The following is a 20,003-nucleotide window of genomic DNA, read 5'->3' as shown; positions in this document are numbered from 1 at the left end:
GGGAGAGAGAGAGAGAGGAGAGAGAGAGAGGGAGGTATGGTGGAGAGAGGGAGGGAAGGAGGGAGAGAGAGAGGGAGGCAGGGAGCTGTGGTGGAGAAAGTGAGAGAGAGAGAGAGAGAGAGAAAGAGGGAGGTGAGGTGGGAGAGAGAGAGGGAGGGAGAGAGAGAGGGAGAGATGGAGGCAGGGAGGTGTGGTGGAGAGAGAGTGAGAGAGAGGGAGAGAGAGAGAGGTGTGGTGGAGAGAGTGAGGAAGGAAGGGGGGAGAGAGAGAGAGAGAAAGAGAGAGAGGGAGGCAGGGAGGTGTAGTGGAGAGAGGGAGAGAGTGTGTGTGAGAGAGGGAGAGAGAGAGGGAGGCAGGGAGGTGTGGTGGAGAGATAGTGTGTGAGAGAGGGAGGGGGGAGAGAGAGAGGGAGAGAGAGAGAGGCAGGGAGGTGTGGTGGAAAGAGAGAGAGACACAGAGAGAGAGAGAGAGAGAGTGGGGGGGGATAGGGAGAGAGAGGGAGAGAGGGAGGCAGGGAGGTGTGGTGGAGAGATAGTGTGTGAGAGAGGGAGGGGGAGAGAGAGAGGGAGAGAGAGAGGCAGGGAGGTGTGGTGGAGAGAGAGAGAGACACAGAGAGAGAGAGAGAGAGGGGGGGGGGGGGGGGGGGGGAGAGGGAGAAAGGGAGGCAGGGAGGTGTGGACCAGGGCTTCAACTCTGCAGTATTTCACAGAAGAATAATCATGATAATAAAATGCTTTACTGCCCTGGTCACCGTAGCAATCTGTAGAGCGTCTAAATGAACTGAACAGCCAGGGTCATTAACACACACACACAGATATAAAGACGCACACACACACACACACACACACACACACACACACACACACACACACACACACACACACACACACACACACACACACACACACACACAAAGACATAAAGGCACACACACAGACGTAGACACAAAGAGGCTCAAAGACACAGAGACACACTTCCACAGCCAAAAGCAGAGCTGATTAATCAATGGATTAGAAAACAAGACATTGAAAGAAAAGGGAGAAAAATGCTTTCACTAGTGTTTTGCACACACACACACACACACACACACACACACACACACAACACACTCACGCTTACACACACACCTAATGCATGTACCCACACCCCCCCCCCCCCCCCCACAAATACACACAAAGAGAATGTGTGTGTGTTTCTTAGTGTGCAGGTGTGTTCTTACACATCAACATTATAAGAGGTGTTGCTGGTGTGTGTGTGTGCGTGCGTGTGTGTGCATGTGTGTGTGCGCGCGTGTGTCTGTGTGTGTGTGTGTGTGTGCGTGCAGTCAAGGTCAAGCAGGAGCTGAAGCATGATGACATCAGCCAAACTTTGTGTTTTATACTGTGCAGGTAGATCAGGTGAGTAACCTACATGCTGAGATATATGCACACATCCAAGAACAGTGCCCCTCCACACACACCTCCACACATTCCAACCTACCCCACACAACCCCACACACACACACCCAAAAACACCCTCACACACCCACAAACACCTCCACGCATGCCAAGATCCCTCACACACGAGGACAGACACCCACTAACCCAAAAACACCCTCACACACCCACAAACACCTCCACACATTCCAAACTACCCTACACACACCCCAGTAGCGAGTGCTCTAAGACTGCAAGGGAAGCTCAGCTTCCCCTAAAATGTCAAAAAATAAGTGATCAAACATATACTGTTGTGTGTACATGTCAAACATATACTGCTGTGTGTACATGTCATTGACTAAATATGCGCTACAACGCGCTCAACTTTTGTTTAGAATCAGCTTCTTGTCACTGATAATGAAGCGGCTTTCCTCTCACTCAGTCCCGCAGCTTCACGGTGCTTTAAACGGTGTGGACGCTGAGCGTCTACAGAGTTCAATAGCGAAGCGAAGAGTGCAGCGAAACGAGACCAGCCATTGGATAAATGCTGGGCTTTGTCCCACCCATCGGACGTTCAGCGTCTCTGGGGGTCTATGGGGAGTGGGCTGGCCTCGGCTGGCCCGGACGCTCAGCTTCTGCATGATGATTGGATGATCTGTCTGAGGCTGAATCCCTTTTTGATTGACAGCAAAATGAGCAAATCAGTGATCTTTTGGTGTAAACGTCCGCGGGAGCATTTAATTTTTTTATTTTCATTCTGTTCTGAGTTGACCCCGAGATTTTCCTAACCCTCTTAGCGGCATTTTCTGGTGGTTTTTGTTGTAGCTGCTTGTGTTTGGAGACTGACTTCTATCACTCTTTCTGACTTCTATCACTCTTTCTGACTTCTATTGCAGTTTCTGTCCAGCGGGTGCTGCTGAGCACTCAGCACTCACATGCGGACACACTTCACACTAGCCTCTCTTGAGCTTCCCCTCCTTGAAAGACCAGCATCCGCCACTGACACACCCCCAAAAACACCCTCACACACCCACAAACACCTCCACGCATGCCAAGCTCCCCCACACACGAGGACAGACACCCACTAACCCACAAACACCTCCACACATATCCACACACCACCACCACCACAGCGAAGTTAAATGCTCTGTCATTGGAAAATGCCACAATTTAGTGCTGTTAACAACAAACTCTTATTTGAGACAGTGAGGGACCTTAAGTCATCTACATGCAGCCTTGACCCTCTACCTACTGTCTAAAGAATGTGTTTCACTCAATAGCAGATGACATACTTCAGATAGTAAACACTTCACTCCTATCAGGTGTTTTTACTAATGCACTGAACACTGCAGTGGTGAAGCCTCTGTTATAAAAGAAAAACTTAAAGGCAACTGTAATTACAGACCCATCTCAAGTAATTACAGACCCATCTCAAGTAATTGAGTGCAGCCTTTGATACTGCAGACCAGAACATTCTTATAGACTAGAGAAGTGGGTTGGTCTCTCCGGAACAGTCCTAAAATGGTTTAGTTCTTACATGCAGGCAATTATTATGCAGGCAATAGGAATTATTTTGTTGAAACTGAAAATAAGATTTCTGAAAGAGTGCCAGTGACTAGTGGTGTTCCACAAGGTTCAATTCTTGGGCCACTCCTATTTAATTTATTCATGCTTCCATGTATAAACTCTTGGCTATCGGACCATAACTACACAGACGACATTCAGATCTACTGAGCCCTTTCACCAGACAACTCTCTAAGTGCCTTGAGCACATCACAAACTGGATGGGTCAAAACCTTTTACAGTTGAATAAAGATAAAACAGAGATTATTATATTTGGTAATAGCAATGAAAGGCACCGACTAGCTGCCTACTTACACTCTAAAACTCTACACTAAGAGTTAACACGTAACCTATGCATATTAATAGATTCTGGTCTCAGTTTTAGCAGTCACATGAAATCAGTAACTAAGTCAGCATTTTATCATCTTAAGAAAATCAATAAGATCAGAGATTTCTTGACAAAAGCAGATCTTGAGAAACTCATTAATGATTTCGTCTCTAGCAGGGTTGATTACTGTAATGGCCTCCTAATAGGACTCTCAAAAAAGACCATCAAACAGCTACAGCTGATTCAAAATGCAATACAGGATATTACAGGATATATTTGGGCTTTTGGTTAGTGTAGGTACCGTAAATGTGAAATGGTGGTGGCAGAGGTGATCAGGATGGAGGAAGACCGCTACAAGATCAAAGCCGTGTCACAGAGTCGGCAAGGAAGCTGGACAACCTGGGAGGGAATTACAAACAGGAGCATCAGTTGGTAAGATGTGTGGAAGATCCCACAGTCAAGACTTGGCTTCCTTATCCACTCAACAAATGACACACTTTCCTGCCCTCGGAACCTCAACCAGTGGTTCAGGAGTGAGGAATGTTGTGCGCTCTGCAGTGCTCCCAACGCAAGCCTCCAGCACATCCTGTCAGGCTGTAAGATCGCTCTCCCCCAGGGCCGCTATAGATGGTGCCATGACCATGTCCTGAGAAAGTTAGCCGAAGTGCGGGAGGAGCGGAGACAGGGAAGTAATGCACCATCAGCTGCAGAGGACCGCATCACCTTTGTTGTGGAAGGAGGGGTCAGGGCCAAGGCCCTTCTCCCCTGACCAAGAGTGGAGAATGAGGGTCGATCTCGACAGGAAGCTTCAGTTCCCCATGGAGATCACCACCACATCTCTCCAACCAGACATAGTTGCGTGGTCAACTAAGGCAAGAGCAGTGATCCTCATCGAGCTCACAGGAGGAGGGGATTGAGGCCGCCTTCGAACGCAAGATGGTGAAGTACTCTGAACTGGCTGCTGAGTGCCGGGAGGCTGGCTGGAAGACCACCATCTACCCATTGGATGTTGGATGCCGTGGTTTCATGGGTTTGTCAACCACACGCCTCCTGAGGGAGGTAGGGCTCACCGGAGGAAGACTCAGGAATCCAACAAAGGCCCTGGCAGAGGTGGCTGAGAAAGGGAGCTTTTGGCTCTGGCTCAGGAGGAAGGACAAAGCTTGGGGGAAGAACACCAGACAACACCAATCAGCTGCAGGGGGTGACAGGGAGACGTCCCTGTCACTGCTCCGCCACCAGGAAACGTACCAGTACTAAAGGAGCGGAACTTTGGTGAATGGTGGTTTCTGGCTGATGACCCTGCAGCTGACCCATGGGCACTGGTAGAGGTGCGACAGGCAGCAATGCCCAGCAGGTTGGAACAGCTACCTGTACAATCCTAATATCATAATAATTCTAATTTCTATTTGATTTCAGTCTTTAATTAATTTTAATTTCTATTTTCATTCTTTTAAAATCTTGTTTTCAGAAAAAGACATGGATGACCTTCCTTTAGAGCACATATGTCAAAGTCAAGGCCCGCGGGCCAGATCCGGCCCGCGAATTGATTATCTATGGCCCCCTGGATGATATTTAATTACTATTAGAACCGGCCCGCAGGCCACAGCCACCCGCTGGTGTTTTGCACGCACAAACACTACATTCCCCACAATGCAACGGTAGCCCGCGAAGTCACTGCAGCGCGCACAAGCGGTCAGCGCGGCGAAAATAACGTAATCGCAGTGGCTCAGCTCGTGCGCGAGCGTCTCGCGCGCTGTCGATTCGCGAGGTCGTGCATCTCTCGAATTTTGTACTTTGCACGCGCCGCGCCTCAGCGCAATGAACAGTCATGTTTGCAGGGTTCATACATCTTTATAAGGTGGAATTAAAGCACTTGTACGTCACTTTCAAGGTTCATTTCAATATTTCCCAGCACGTTTAAGTTAAATATTTATACATATATTCGAAATGATTCGAAATAATTCGCTTTTTATTCACATTATTTAATGGTTGTTTATTTTCAAAACGCCCAATATTAACGTCTTCACGTTCTCTCATGTTTCGTCCTGGAATTACAAGATACAAGAGAACTGTTCAGTCAGATAGTTATTTGTTGTGAAACGAAGTAGTTACAATTTCAAGCATTTTCAAGTACTTTAGCTTAAATTCCAGCACTTTTCAAACCTTTACTTTATTCATGTTTGCTTGTTGAAAAATATTTTCACTTGAAAATAAGAAAATATTGCTTTATTCATTTAAGCATAAAATAATATACACTGTGTTAGGTCTTGGTTCAATAGGCTATGTGCAATCATTTTAATATGTTTTAATAAACATTGAACCAGTCCGGCCCTCGGCTTGTAGCAAATTTGTTTTTTTGGCCCTCGGTGTATTTGACTTTGACATCCCTGCTTTAGAGGCTCTTGTAAGATTTAATATCACACTCCTCTGTCAGCCAAACAAACACCACACCAGATCACACAGATCAGACAGGACATAGTGACACCGCAGTGAGTCACACACAGGGGCGGAGTTTGTGACAGACTGGCTCACTAATATATATATATATATATATATATATATATATATATATATATATATATATATATATATATATATATATATATATATATATATATGTATATAATGTGTGTGTGTGTGTATACTGTATATGAATCTATACATGGTACGTAGTGTATATGACAGCTTTTATTGTCAATATGGACAATATTACTATATTACTGTCACGCCTGGCTCCGCCCCCTCTCTGTCTGTCTAGCCCGGCTCCTCCTTCCCTGGTCTTCTGTTTAGTTCCGCCTCTCGTTTTGTCTCATTGGTTTCAGCTGTCGCTTGTTTGTGTTCGTTTGGGTTGGTATATATTCTTTGTGTTTCAGGTCTTCAGTGTGGGTCAATGTTGATTGTTGAGAGTCTTGCTTCAGGTCGTATATATAAGGTTGGATCTTGCGTGTGCTTCTGTTCTGTTTGTTTCGCTCTACGTCTTGCATGTACTTCGGTTTGTATGTTTGAATCCGTTCTCCTTGTTAAAGTTTGCTGTGTGTACTTCGTTCAAGTGTGTAAGGTGTGTTATAGTTTTATCGTTTCCTTATGTTGTAATCAAGCTGTGTGTTCTTCTGAGAGTCTGTGTTCAGTGTAGTAGTCGATGTGTTCAGTGTTTTCTGGTTTAGAGTGTATAGTATGTATTATGGTCTTCGTTTCTGTTTGTTCTGCTTAGGTCTCGTGTTTAGTTCCAGTGTCTTTGTATAGCCTCTCGTCGTATGTTGTGGTTCTTTGTGTATGATCATCTGTCTCGTATACTTCATATAAATCTAGTTGTTTTGAGTATGTGTCGTGTTCCTATCTGATTAGTCTGTAGTCATTGTGTTTGTGTTTTGCCATGCCACGCAAGAGTAGAGTTATCCGTGTGGGCGCTTTACGGTTAGCCAGTATGGCTACCTCTAGCAGCCTTGAGTCCCACTCAGTAGTGTCAACCGTGTCACAGAGGGATCACATGATGAGTTAGACCCTCAGCAGTGTCAGTGTGCAACTGGCATTTCTCTCTTGTCACTCGTGGGATACAAACAGGGAGATATAATTAATGTGGCATTAGTATGGACAAGGCTTTTCCAGTTCGTGTCTACTTGTATTAATAAGTGACACAGCTGCTGTATGTTTTCGTAGTCCAGCCCGGATTTTCCGGGACAAGTTGGTTTTTTTTCTGATCTCCGCTGCATACCGTCAGTTCGCATCAGCTGGCCCAGTCCACGGCCGCGGTCCAACTTGTTCATGTGTTTACAGGCTCAGTCCGCGGCCACGCATTGAGAAGGTTTGCCTAACTGGAGCGGGGAAGAGGTAATAGGCACCGTTAAACAGCAGCGTGACTACAGGCCGGGGCCGCAGTGCACGCCAATGGCTAATCCATGGGCTGAGTTAAACCACCAGCGGCCGGCGGCCCACTAACCCATTGGCCCACCTGGGAAATCCCCGGTAGTAATGTATACCAGTCCGCCCCTGGTCACACACAATTCTGTGTGCGCACGAACACACACACACACACACACACACACACAAATGCACACAGCTCGAAAGGATTTCAGTTTTACCAAGAAAGACTCTTACTGGATTACTAGTTCTCTTGCTAGATTAAAGGGTGGCTTAGATTATAAATGTAGCACCAAGCCCCATAACAAAGGGAGTGGGATTTAGGTGTAGGATTTAATGGAGGAACAGCTTTCTCACACTACACATACACAAATACACACAGACACACTACACAAACACTCAGAACTTTCCTGATTGACCATAAATAAAACCTCACAAACATTAAACCTTACTGCACATGGTGGGGAGTCATTTAGAAATACAGACAAACCAAACCCTCTGAACCAAACCCTCTGAACACACACATGCACGTATGTGCATGCACCCACACCCACACACACACAGGCTCTCAGTGGAAGTGGTTCGTTATGACAGCAGCTCTGATGTCCGGTATTGCTCCTCACAGTCAGTCTTGAGCTACTGAGCCCCAGTCATTAGTGCAGACAACACCAGGACGCCAAACGCTCACACCAGCTCCATCAGACAGATGCAGCTTCAGTCTCTAAACCCTGGACACTGCTCAGACCCAGGAACAGAGGGAGAGAACGAGAGAAGGATGAGAGAAGAAGAAATGAAGAAGGTAGAGTGGAGGAAACAGAGAGATGGTAAGATGGAAGAGAAGAGACAAGATTTGAGAAATAGAGATATTGAGAAGATATGTGATGTAATCCAAGAGCTTGAGAACAGGAACACACAGAGAGACAGACACAGAGAGACAGAGAGAGAGACAGAGATGATATGTGAGGTAATCTAAGAACTTCTAGTTCTAAGAACTAATCTAAGAACTGGTGTAACTCTGACTCGATTACTCACTGGCTTATCAGTATTGCTGTACATGGAAGAGACAGAGTTACACCACAGAGACAGTTACACCATAGCGACAGTTATACTGTAGAGACAGTTGCACGGTAAAGACAGAGCTGCACTATAGAGTCAGAGTAACATTGTAGAGACAGTTACACCAGAGAGACAGTCACACTGTAGAGACAGTTACACCAGTGAGACAGAGTCACACTGTGGAGACAGAGCTACTCTGTAGACACAGCTGCACTGTAGAGACAGAACTACACCACAGAGGCAGTTACACCAGAGAGGCAGAGTTTCACTGAACAGACAGTTACACTGTAGAGATAGAGTTACACTGCAGAGACAGAGAATGTTCATATTGTAAATTTTCATTCTTGTGTCTACAGTATATAGATTTGTTAATGATGCAAAATGGGGAAGGAGGGTCTCTTAGTAATATGCTGCAGTATTGCATGCAGTGTGGGGTCTGTTAGTAATATACTCCATGCTAGCCAACAGTGCCAACTGCCTCCCAGAAAGCACCTGCTGGTTCTCACACTACCTGCCCCATGCCAGTGTGTGTGTGAGATAAGAGTTGCTCCAGAAGGAAATAAAAAACACACCAGGTGTGTGTGTGTGTGTGTGCGTGCGCAAGACGGGGACAGGTTATGGACAGTCAATGGACAGTTAGAGGAATATTATGGTCACTGTAGAGTGTGCCTGAGGGATGGATGCTAGAGACTTCTGACTGAGACATTTTGCTGCTCTGTGGAAGAGAGTTAGGTTCCCTGTCTAAGACAGACAGGCACACACACACACACACACACACACACTAGGATTTAAAGATTGAAAAGAGTACCTCTAAATGTTTTACACACAGGAAATACATTTTTTTATATTACACACAAATCATAATTGGCATATATTTCCTAAATATTTTACACGGTTAAAGTCAGACATTAAACACAATACAGTGTTATTTCTTATAAATGTTCTATTAGCAGGAAGCATGTGATTATCTCCACACTACAGTACAACATTTCCTGGGCTCTGCAGAGTGCATCAAATGACTCCTATTTTGTAATTTGTTGTATGCTGCGCCCTAAACTAATATACAGGGTGACAAACTACATAACACACATAATCAAATACATAATCAATAACACACATCATAGCCATCTTAAATCTAGTTAATAACAAGTTTAACATTACGCATAATTAGCTAGCAAGCGAATTAAATGTACATGAACTAGGTACTAAACTGGTGCGTTTTGCTAATGAGACAGCTATGCTATGCTAACTGTTTAGTTGGACACCCATAACATTAATGACAGTTACGTTGCCTTTACATTACAACAAACTAGCTTTGTGCAGTATTGGACTTTTCATACTGTCGTACCGTCTTCGGCTAATAGGATATTAGCAGGTTGTGGGTGTTCATGACATTGTTCATTATGTTTATTAAACTGTTTACACTCGTGGGTTTTCAGTGCATATATAACCCGTGTTCTTAATGCCCTGTTGTTTATATAATATTCCCAGTCTTCTTAATGCCCTGTTGTGTATATATACACCTCATGTGTTCTTAATGCCCCATATATCCCGTGGTCTTAATGCCCTGTTGTGAATTTATACCCGTGTTTTTAATGCCCCGTTGTGAATATATACCATATGTGTCCTTAATGCCCTGTTGTGTATGTATACCCTATGTTCTTAATGCCCCGTTATGTATATATACCCGCGTTGTTATTGCCCCGTTGTTGGTCATTGTTTCAGGTCTCTTGTTCCTAGTCTGGTCCACTTCCCTCTGCTGTTCTCGTTTGTGTGTTTCAGGTGTGTTGCTGAGTTTTACCGTACGTTTGGTTTTCCTGTACTGTCTAATTATCTCTTCAGCTCCTGTCTAGTTTTTTTCCTGTGTCCTGTTAATTCTCTTTCTAGTTCGTGTTGGCTTGTTCATGTGTTGTCCTGTGTGTGCCCTCCACTTTTACCAGGTTTTTATGTTTCCCCTGCTTCCATTCCTGTGCTCTTTGGTTTTGTTTCTTTATCACAGTTGTGTGTCTTTATTAAATTTTTCTAGTTTCATTTCATGATGTACTGTACTTATTTTGTTTTCTCCGTGTTCCTTGTGTCTGTTCATTATGCCACATCGTTTCCGTAAATCCAGTCCTTGTCTCTATGTTGGAAATCTTACCCTAGCCTGGTCTGTCGAATGTATTTCTGTTAAAGCCCCTCTACGCACTCGTGTCTGCCTCCATTACGCAATGAATCACAGACAAACTTGACTTTTTTGAACATTTAAATGCTTCGTCTGATAAAGATCTGAAATGGAGCCTATTTAAATATCAACATATGTCAGTGCCATGCATTTGCGGAAAAATGACAGACAATATGTTACTTCATGGAAATTCATTTCTGCAGGGTGGGATCTCTGTAAAAACGTTCTTAAAATATGAACTGTGGTATTGTGACGCTGGGCGACGACAGACGGACGAGACACAGAATCCGTTCTTCGCGACAAACGTCACGCTTTATTTTAATGACTGTTGCGCAATAGCGCACGTTAAACATCAAACACACACAGCAACGTGCAGACATAGACAACGACGAGCACAGGACACTGCGCGAGCGCACATTAAATAGACAAACCACAGTAGCCCCACGTGATCACGAGACGATTCACAGGTGAGACTTATTAATTACACAACAAAACCCTAACCACGTATATACACTGAGGGGCCGGGGTCCTCAACGTGACAGGTATCCTCTAATCCAGTGGTTCCCAAACTTTTTCTGCCGTGCCCCCCTTTAGTAGATGAGAATATTTTTGCGCCCCCCCTATACACCCCCCCATATTGACTAGGGATGTGTTGAAAACTTACAAAAACAATAGGTTCACAACTTTGGTCAAACATGAAAAAAATAAACTGCAAGAAACCTTTTAAATGGTTAAAGAATTCTAAATATAATTTAAAAATATAGCCGCAAGCGGCAATTGGCGGGTTCACACACGAATAGGCTTCTTGGCCTCAATAGGCAGAAATGTGAAAAAAAGCTGTTTGAGTGGAAAAAATGCACAAATAAATCAATGTGCAAATAAAGGTTCAATTGGGGCACTAAAGGGCCAAAAGGATCAAAATAATGTGTATTGGCAAAATAATTCAGATCACAGAACTAAATCACATGCTGAGATCAGCTTTGTGTGTGTTTGTGTGGTATTTCATGTGAGCAATAGTTTTCAGTCAGAATATGGCCACTAGATGGAGGCCAAGTACTACCATACTGATATCTCATTAATCTCAGTAATGAAATAGGACATTTTGGTGACTTAAAGGTTAATTTCTGGTCAGGCAGTGTACTTTATTTAAAAAAAAAGAGATTCAGTTGAGGCAGTAAAGACACAAAAGGTTCAAAATAAATTGTATTGGCAAAATGATTTAGATCACAGAACTAAATCACATGCTGAGATCAGCTTTGTGTGTGTGTTTGTGTGGTATTTCATGTGAGAAATAGTTTTCAGTCCGTTTCGATGTTTGGCCACTAGATGGAGCCCAAGTACTACCATACTGATATCTCATTAATCTCAGTAATGCAATATGACATTTTGGTGAATTAAAAGGTTCATTTCTGGTCAGGCAGTGCACTTTTTGTTATAAGATGCAATTGCAATGTTATAGAACTTATTGATCTGGATCATACAAGACCAATTACTTGTCTGTATTCTGCATAACAAGATTGCAGCATGAGTTTTTATGTTTTCTTAGGTTTTTGGGTACTGTAGCGCCCCCGACAGGCCAATTTGAACCAAACTTGGCATACCTCACAAGGACTTCAGGATATAAAAGCCTTTCAAATTGGGAGTTGATTGCATACATGGTTTATGAGTTATAGCAATATAGGTCATATATGGCATGGCCACAATGATATAATGGGAAAATGGACCAATCAGATAAATAAAAATCCAACATTTTTTTTATCAGTTTTTACCTACAGAGTCTACTGATTATGCTCATAGCAATTTTTCCATAATTGGATCAAATTCCTATGACTAGTTTGTAAATAGCTATTTTCAAACAATAGATGAATGTGACAAAAGTATGCATTTTTTAATAGGACTTGTAATTGCAAAGTTGTCAGGTCTACTGCAAGAAATAAAAAGAAACAAGTTGCATGTTCCTAAGTGAAAATTTGGAGGAGTTATGCATGATTTTCACAAATAGCGCCACCTAGTGGCCAAATGTTTTAAAACTGCACAGCATGACACATAGTCCTGGGATATGCACAGTGGTGAGGTTTCATGTTGTTTGGCCAATGGTAAGTCTGTCAAATGGCCAATTAATTCAAATAAAAATTAATTGGCTCATGGCGGCCATGTTTTTTGAGTGATGATGTCATCATTGTGTGTCTTGATATCACTTGGGCCCCTGATGACGCCTGTAAAGTTTTGGCTTGATGTGACTTATGGTTTCTGAGATACAGTTTTTCCCATGTTATAGCGCCCCCTATTGGACAATCGTGGCCAGCTTTGACGTATGACCTCGTAGTCATGTGCCCTAACAACGGTTAAAATTTTATGAAGATCGGTCAAAGCGTTGCTGAGATATGGCTGTTTAAGTAAATTTGGCCACGCCTTGGAGCTATTGATTGACATGTGACAACCAAACTGTATGCAAATCTCAAAATGTTTTTAAGCAACTTTGATAATGAGACTCTCCTGAATATTTTGACACCAAGCTTGTGGTGATCCGATGAAAAACCAGGGACTAGTACAAAAAAGTAGGTTTTGCATATTATGCAAATTAGCAAAAAATCTAAGTAGGCGGAGCTTAATGGTTCTTGAGGCTTTTTTGTTTGGCTTGAGCCAAGGAATCCATCAGAAGTGGAATTTTGTTTCTAGGCCCTACGGTTTGGGAGATATGGACCAAAACGCAAAATGGTGCGCTATAGCGCCACCATCAGGCCAATGTGGGTCCCTGTCTCTATTTCTCTCATTGCACACCTGCTGCACCTTGCTGGCAAGTTTGGTCTTTCTGGGCCTTACGGTCTAGGCTGCAGTATGCGTTTTACAGGGGGAAAAATAATAATAAATATAGCCGCAAGCGGCAATTGGCGGGTTCACACACAAATAGGCCTCTTGGGCTCTGTAGGCAAAAAGAAGCCCATAAGGTCCTTTAGACCTGAAAGTGAAAAGAAGCTGTTTCAGTGGAAAAAAGGCATAATTACATCAATGTGCAAAAAAAGGTTCAATTGAGGCACTAAAGGCCCAAAATAATCAAAATAATTTGTATTGGCGTTTTATTTTTTAGAGAGGCCTGTGTTTTTGTGAGTGTATGTGAAAGAGAGGGGTGGAGGCATCGCCCTTGGGTTGTTCGAAGGACGGGGGAGTCTGGAGGGAGTGGAGGAAGGGAGGGCACTCAGCGTGTGTGAGAATGGCCAGCGTGCGTGGTTTAGCAGTTCTCTGCTTAGGCCCTACAGTGTGGGAGATATTACCAAAATGATTCAGATGTCTTAGAGGGTGTGTAGATGAACATACCATATCTGTTTCATGTGTATGTACTTATGTTAAGCCTGTGAAATGGCCTAAACCAAATAATTGGTGAATGGTGGCCATGTTTTTTGAGAGATAATGTCATCAATGTGTGCCTTGATACCACTTGGGCCCCTGATGATACATGTAAAGTTTTGTCTTGATGTGACTAATAGTTTTTGAGAAACAGTTTTTTCCATGTTATAGCGCCCCCTATTGGACAATCGTGGCCAGCTTTGACCTGTGACCTCTGAGTCATGTGCTCTAACAACTGATAAATTTTTATGAAGATTGGTCAAAGCGTTGCTGAGATATAGCTGTTTAAGTAAATTTGGCCACGCCTCAAAGCTATTGATTGACATGTGACAACCAGACTGTATGCAAATCTCAAAATGTTTTTAAGCAACTTTGATAATGAGATTCTCCTGAATATTTTGACACCAAGATTGTGGTGATCCGATGAAAAACCAGGGACTAGTATAAAAAAGTAGGTTTTGCATATTATGCAAATTAGCAAAAAATCTAAGTAGGCGGAGCTTAATGGTTCTTGAGGCTTTTTTGTTTGTCTGGAGCCAAGGAATGCACCTGAAGTGGAATTTTGTTTCTAGGACCTACGGTGTGGGAGATATGGACCAAAACGCAAAATGCTGCGCTATAGCGCCACCATCAGGCCAATATAGGTCTCTGTATTTGTGCTTGGTCTTGCAAAGAGACTACAGCTTTCTGCCAAGTTTCATGGTTGTAGGATGTATGCCGTAGGCTGTAGTTACAGTTTTAGATTATTATCTAAGCAATTATAATTGCCAATATAGCCGCAAGCGGCAATTGGCGGGTTCACACACGAATAGGCCACTTGGCTTCAATAGGCAATAGACCCAATAGGTCCTTTAGACCCAAAAGAAGCTGTTTGAGTGGAAAAAATGCACAAATAAATCAATGTGCAAAAAAATGTTCAATTGGGGCACTAAAGGCCCAAAAGGATCAAAATAATGTGTATTGGCAAAATGATTCAAATCACAGAACTAAATCACATGCTGAGATCAGCTTTGTGTGTGTGTTTGTGTGGTATTTCATGTGAGAAATAGTTTTCAGTCCGTTCCGATGTTTGGCCACTAGATGGAGCCCAAGTACTACCATACTGATATCTCATTAATCTCAGTAATGCAATATGACATTTTGGTGAATTAAAAGGTTCATTTCTGGTCAGGCAGTGCACTTTTTGTTATAAGATGCAATTGCAATGTTATAGAACTTATTGATCTGGACAATACAAGACCAATTACTTGTCTGTATTCTGCATAACAAGATTGCAGCATGAGTTTTTATGTTTTCTTAGGTTTTTGGGTACTGTAGCGCCCCCGACAGGCCAATTTGAACCAAACTTGGCATACCTCACAAGGACTTCAGGATATAAAAGCCTTTCAAATTGGGAATTGATTGCATACATGGTTTATGAGTTATAGCAATATAGGTCATATATGGCATGGCCACAATGATATAATGGGAAAATGGACCAATCAGAAAAATAAAAATCCAACATTTTTTTACTCAGTTTTTACCTACAGAGTCTACTGATTATGCTCATAGCAATTTTTCCATAATTGGATCAAATTCCTATGACTAGTTTGTAAATAGCTATTTTCAAACAATAGATGAATGTGACAAAAGTATGCATTTTTTAATAGGACTTGTAATTGCAAAGTTGTCAGGTCTACTGCAAGGAATAAAATGAAACAAGCTGCATGTTCGTAAGTGAAAATTTGGAGGAGTTATGCATGATTTTCACAAATAGCGCCACCTAGTGGCCATATGTTTTAAAACTGCACAGCATGACAGATAGTCCTGAGATATGCACAGTGGTGAGGTTTCATGTTGTTTGGCCAATGGTAAGTCTGTCAAATGGCCAATTATTTCAAATAAAAATTAATTGGCTCATGGCGGCCATGTTTTTTGAGTGATGATGTCATCATTGTGTGTCTTGATATCACTTGGGCCCCTGATGATGCCTGTAAAGTTTTGGCTTGATGTGACTAATGGTTTCTGAGATACAGTTTTTCCCATGTTATAGCGCCCCCTATTGGACAATCGAGGCCAGCTTTGACCTATGACCTCGGAGTCATGTGCCCTAACAACTGTTAAAATTTTATGAAGATCCGTCAAAGCGTTGCTGAGATATGGCTGTTTAAGTAAATTTGGCCACGCCTCGGAGCTATTGATTGACATGTGACAACCAGACTGTATGCAAATCTCAAAATATTTTTAAGCAACTTTGATAATGAGATTCTCCTGAATATTTTGACACCAAGGTTGTGGTGATCGGATGAAAAACCAGGGACTAGTACAAAAAAGTAGGTTTTGCATATTATGCAAATTAGCAAAAAATCTAAGTAGGCGGAGCTTAATGGTTCTTGAGGCTTTTTTGTTTGGCTTGAGCCAAGGAATCGCTCAGAAGTGGAATTTTGTTTCTAGGCCCTACGGTTTGGGAGATATGGACCAAAACGCAAAATGGTGCGCTATAGCGCCACCATCAGGCCAATGTGGGTCCCTGTCTCTATTTCTCTCATTGCACACCTGCTGCACCTTGCTGGCAAGTTTGGTCTTTCTGGGCCTTACGGTCTAGGCTGCAGTATGCGTTTTACAGGGGGAAAAATAATAATAATAAATATAGCCGCAAGCGGCAATTGGCGGGTTCACACACGAATAGGCCTCTTGGCCTCAATAGGCAGAGGCCCAAAAGGTCCTTTAGACCCTAAATGTGAAAAGAAGCTGTTTGAGTGGAAAAAAATGCACAAATAAATCAATGTGCAATAAAAGGTTCAATTGGGGCACTAAAGGCCCAAAATGATCAAAATAATGTGTATTGGGAAATTGAGTCAGATCACAGAACTAAATCACATGCTGAGATCAGCTTTGTGTGTGTTTGTGTGGTGTTTCATGTGAGCAATAGTTTTCAGTCCGTTCTGATGTTTGGCCACTAGATGGAGCCCAAGTACCACCATACTGATATCTCATTAATCTCAGTAATGCAATATGACATTTTGGTGAATTTAAAGGTTCATTTCTGGTCAGGCAGTGCACTTTTTGTTATAAGATGCAATTGCAATGTTATAGAACTTATTGATCTGGATCATACAAGACCAATTAATTGTCTGTATTCTGCATAACAAGATTGCAGCATGAGTTTTTATGTTTTCTTAGGTTTTTGGGTACTGTAGCGCCCCCGACAGGCCAATTTGAACCAAACTTGGCATACCTCACAAGGACTTCAGGATATAAAAGCCATTCAAATTGGGAGTTGATTGCATACATGGTTTATGAGTTATAGCAATATAGGTCATAAATGGCATGGCCACAATGATATAATGGGTAAATGGACCAATCAGAAAAATAAAAATCCAAAATTCTTTTAATCACTTTTTACCTACAGAGTCTACTGATTATGCTCATAGCAATTTTGCCATGATTGGATCAAATTACTAGGGACTAATTCCAAAAGAGCTATTTTCAAACAATTGATGAATGTGACAAAAGTATGCATTTTTTAATAGGACTTGTAATTGCAAAGTTGTCAGGTCTACTGCAAGGAATAAAAAGAAACAAGTTGCATGTTCCTAAGTGAAAATTTGGAGGAGTTATGCATGATTTTCACAAATAGCGCCACCTAGTGGCCAAATGTTTCAAAACTGCACAGCATGACACATAGTCCTGAGATATGCACAGTGGTGAGGTTTCATGTTGTTTGGCCAATGGTAAGTCTGTCAAATGGCCAATTAATTCAAATAAAAATTAATTGGCTCATGGCGGCCATGTTTTTTGAGTGATGATGTCATCATTGTGTGTCTTGATATCACTTGGGCCCCTGATGATGCCTGTAAAGTTTTGGCTTGATGTGACTAACGGTTTCTGAGATACAGTTTTTCCCATGTTATAGCGCCCCCTATTGGACAATCGTGGCCAGCTTTGAACTATGACCTCGGAGTCATGTGCCCTAACAACTGTTAAAATTTTATGAAGATCCGTCAAAGCGTTGCTGAGATATGGCTGTTTAAGTAAATTTGGCCACGCCTTGGAGCTATTGATTGACATGTGACAACCAGACTGTATGCAAATCTCAAAATGTTTTTAAGCAACTTTGATAATGAGATTCTCCTGAATATTTTGACACCAAGGTTGTGGTGATCCGATGAAAAACCAGGGACTAGTATAAAAAAGTAGGTTTTGCATATTATGCAAATTAGCAAAAAATCTAAGTAGGCGGAGCTTAATGGTTCTTGAGGCTTTTTTGTTTGTCTGAAGCCAAGGAATGCACCTGAAGTGGAATTTTGTGTCTAGGCCCTACGGTTTGGGAGATATGGACCAAAACGCAAAATGGTGCGCTATAGCGCCACCATCAGGCCAATGTGGGTCTCTGTGCTTTTACACGGTCTCGCAAGGAGACTACACCATTCTGCCAAGTTTGGTGTCTCTGGGCCTTACGGTCTAGGCTGCAGTATGCGTTTTATGCGGAGAAAAATAATAATAAATATAGCCGCAAGCGGCGATTGGCGGGTTCACACACCAATAGGCATTTTGGCCTCAATAGGCAAAAGGAAGCCCAAAAGGTCCTTTAGACCTAAAAGTGAAAAGAAGCTGTTTGGGTTTGGCCAGTGTGTGCTCTACAGATAGAGTGTGATGACATCTGCGTGTGTCAGAAAGGGAGACACAAAAATAGCACATCTGGCTAGAGCTGCATCTATGTGAACAGTATAGGAAGGCCTGCATGTGTCTATACATGATTGGGCCTGTATATTACTGACAGAGAGAGATTGAGGGAGCCAGAGACTATGCTTTGTTATTTCACTCCTTGTACACCTAGCACGCCTAACATGACTGCCCGTGTATTCAAAGTATAAATGTAGTCTGCAAAGCCTGGCATTACATGACTGACATGACTGGCATGACTGACATAACTGATATGACTGGCATGACTGGAATGACATCACTGCCATGACAACAAAAGTAACATGACTGATATGACTGACATAACTGGAATGAGTGACATGACTGGCATGACTAATGACATGACTGATATGACTGACATGACTTATGTCTGACATGACTGGACTGACATGACTGATATGACTGACATAACTGACATAACTGGCATGACAGGAATGATTTGACTGACATGACTTATATGACTAACATGACTGGACTGACATGACTGATATGACTGGACTGAAATGATTGGCGTGACATGACTTACATGACTGGCAGAACACGACTAACATGACTGGCATGACTGATATAACTGACATGACTGGACTGACATGACTGGCATGACTAACATATACATATACTATAGATATGCATACAAACTATACATACATTTAGGTAGAAGTGTGTGTGTGTGTGGTAGTGTATGTACTCAAACTATGACAACATACTAATACATACATACATAAGCATACATAGAAACTATACATACATGTAGGTATAAAGGTGTGTGTGTCTGTGTGTTTGTGTGAGAGAGAGACAAAAAAGAAGCCAAATATCAGTTTGTATGAGCATGTCTTAGTCACTGAGATATGGGTGGGTATGGCTAGGGAAGTGTCATTGTGAATGCTATAGGAAGGCCTGCTTGCGCCTGTATGTGTGTGTGCCTGGTTAATAGACACAGAGAGATCTAGGTAGCCAGAGCAATGTTTACTTAGGGCACAGAGAGAGAGTGTGAGAGAGACTGAGTGTCTGTGAGTTTCAGCTTGCGTGCGTGTGAGAAGGAGAAGGTGACAGAGGGACTTTACATGCATTCTTATGCATTGTATATAATACTGCACTGTAGAGCCATACGATAACCGATTTAGATGAAACTTGACAAATTTGTTCAGGATGGGATTCTGAATGGGCTTGTGCATTTTGGTCAGAATTGGGTAAAATATGAAAGAGCTTTAAGAATATGAATATTATATGTATCAATGCTGTCCATTAAAAAAATATTTAGCAGGTATAAGTGTCCTCAAATCCAAAATCTTTGGATTGTTTTTTGATTTCACACTCTGTAGAGTATTATAAGACTTTGCTTGACATGATAGTATGAAAATCCTAGGAGGAGTATGAAAAGTGATGATTTCAAACTATTATTAACTTTAAATAAACTGTGCATTTTTTAATAGGACATGTAATGGGAAAGTTGTTCGCACTACTGCAAGGAATCAAAAGAGTCCAATTGCATGTTCCCAAGTGGAATTATGTAGGGGATACACTTGCTTTTTTTGCAATAGCGCCCCCCAGTGGCCAATCGACACCCGGCTGGATTATGTCATAGGGGGTG

At 42.4% G+C, this 20,003-nt stretch overlaps 1 protein-coding gene across 3 annotated transcripts in view; it reads right to left on the bottom strand.

Annotated features, from left to right (window-relative positions):
* The window catches only part of LOC143514711 (dolichyl-diphosphooligosaccharide--protein glycosyltransferase subunit STT3B-like), a 172,611-nt gene that overhangs the window by 58,041 nt on the left and 94,567 nt on the right, over nt 1–20,003 (bottom strand). The window contains exon 1 of one of the 3 annotated variants that reach the window (XM_077006239.1): nt 3,608–3,773. The exons of the other annotated variants lie outside the window; for them this stretch is intronic. The gene's annotated coding sequence lies outside the window, so the exon portion shown is untranslated. Of the gene's footprint in view, nt 1–3,607; nt 3,774–20,003 lie in introns of those variants that run through there. 3 annotated transcript variants of the gene reach the window in all.

The sequence above is a fragment of the Brachyhypopomus gauderio genome, chromosome 5, assembly GCF_052324685.1.
Source record: "Brachyhypopomus gauderio isolate BG-103 chromosome 5, BGAUD_0.2, whole genome shotgun sequence".
NCBI lineage: Eukaryota > Metazoa > Chordata > Actinopteri > Gymnotiformes > Hypopomidae > Brachyhypopomus > Brachyhypopomus gauderio.
The sequence above is the reverse complement of the archived record's forward strand: the minus strand, read 5'-3'. Positions and strand labels throughout refer to the sequence as shown.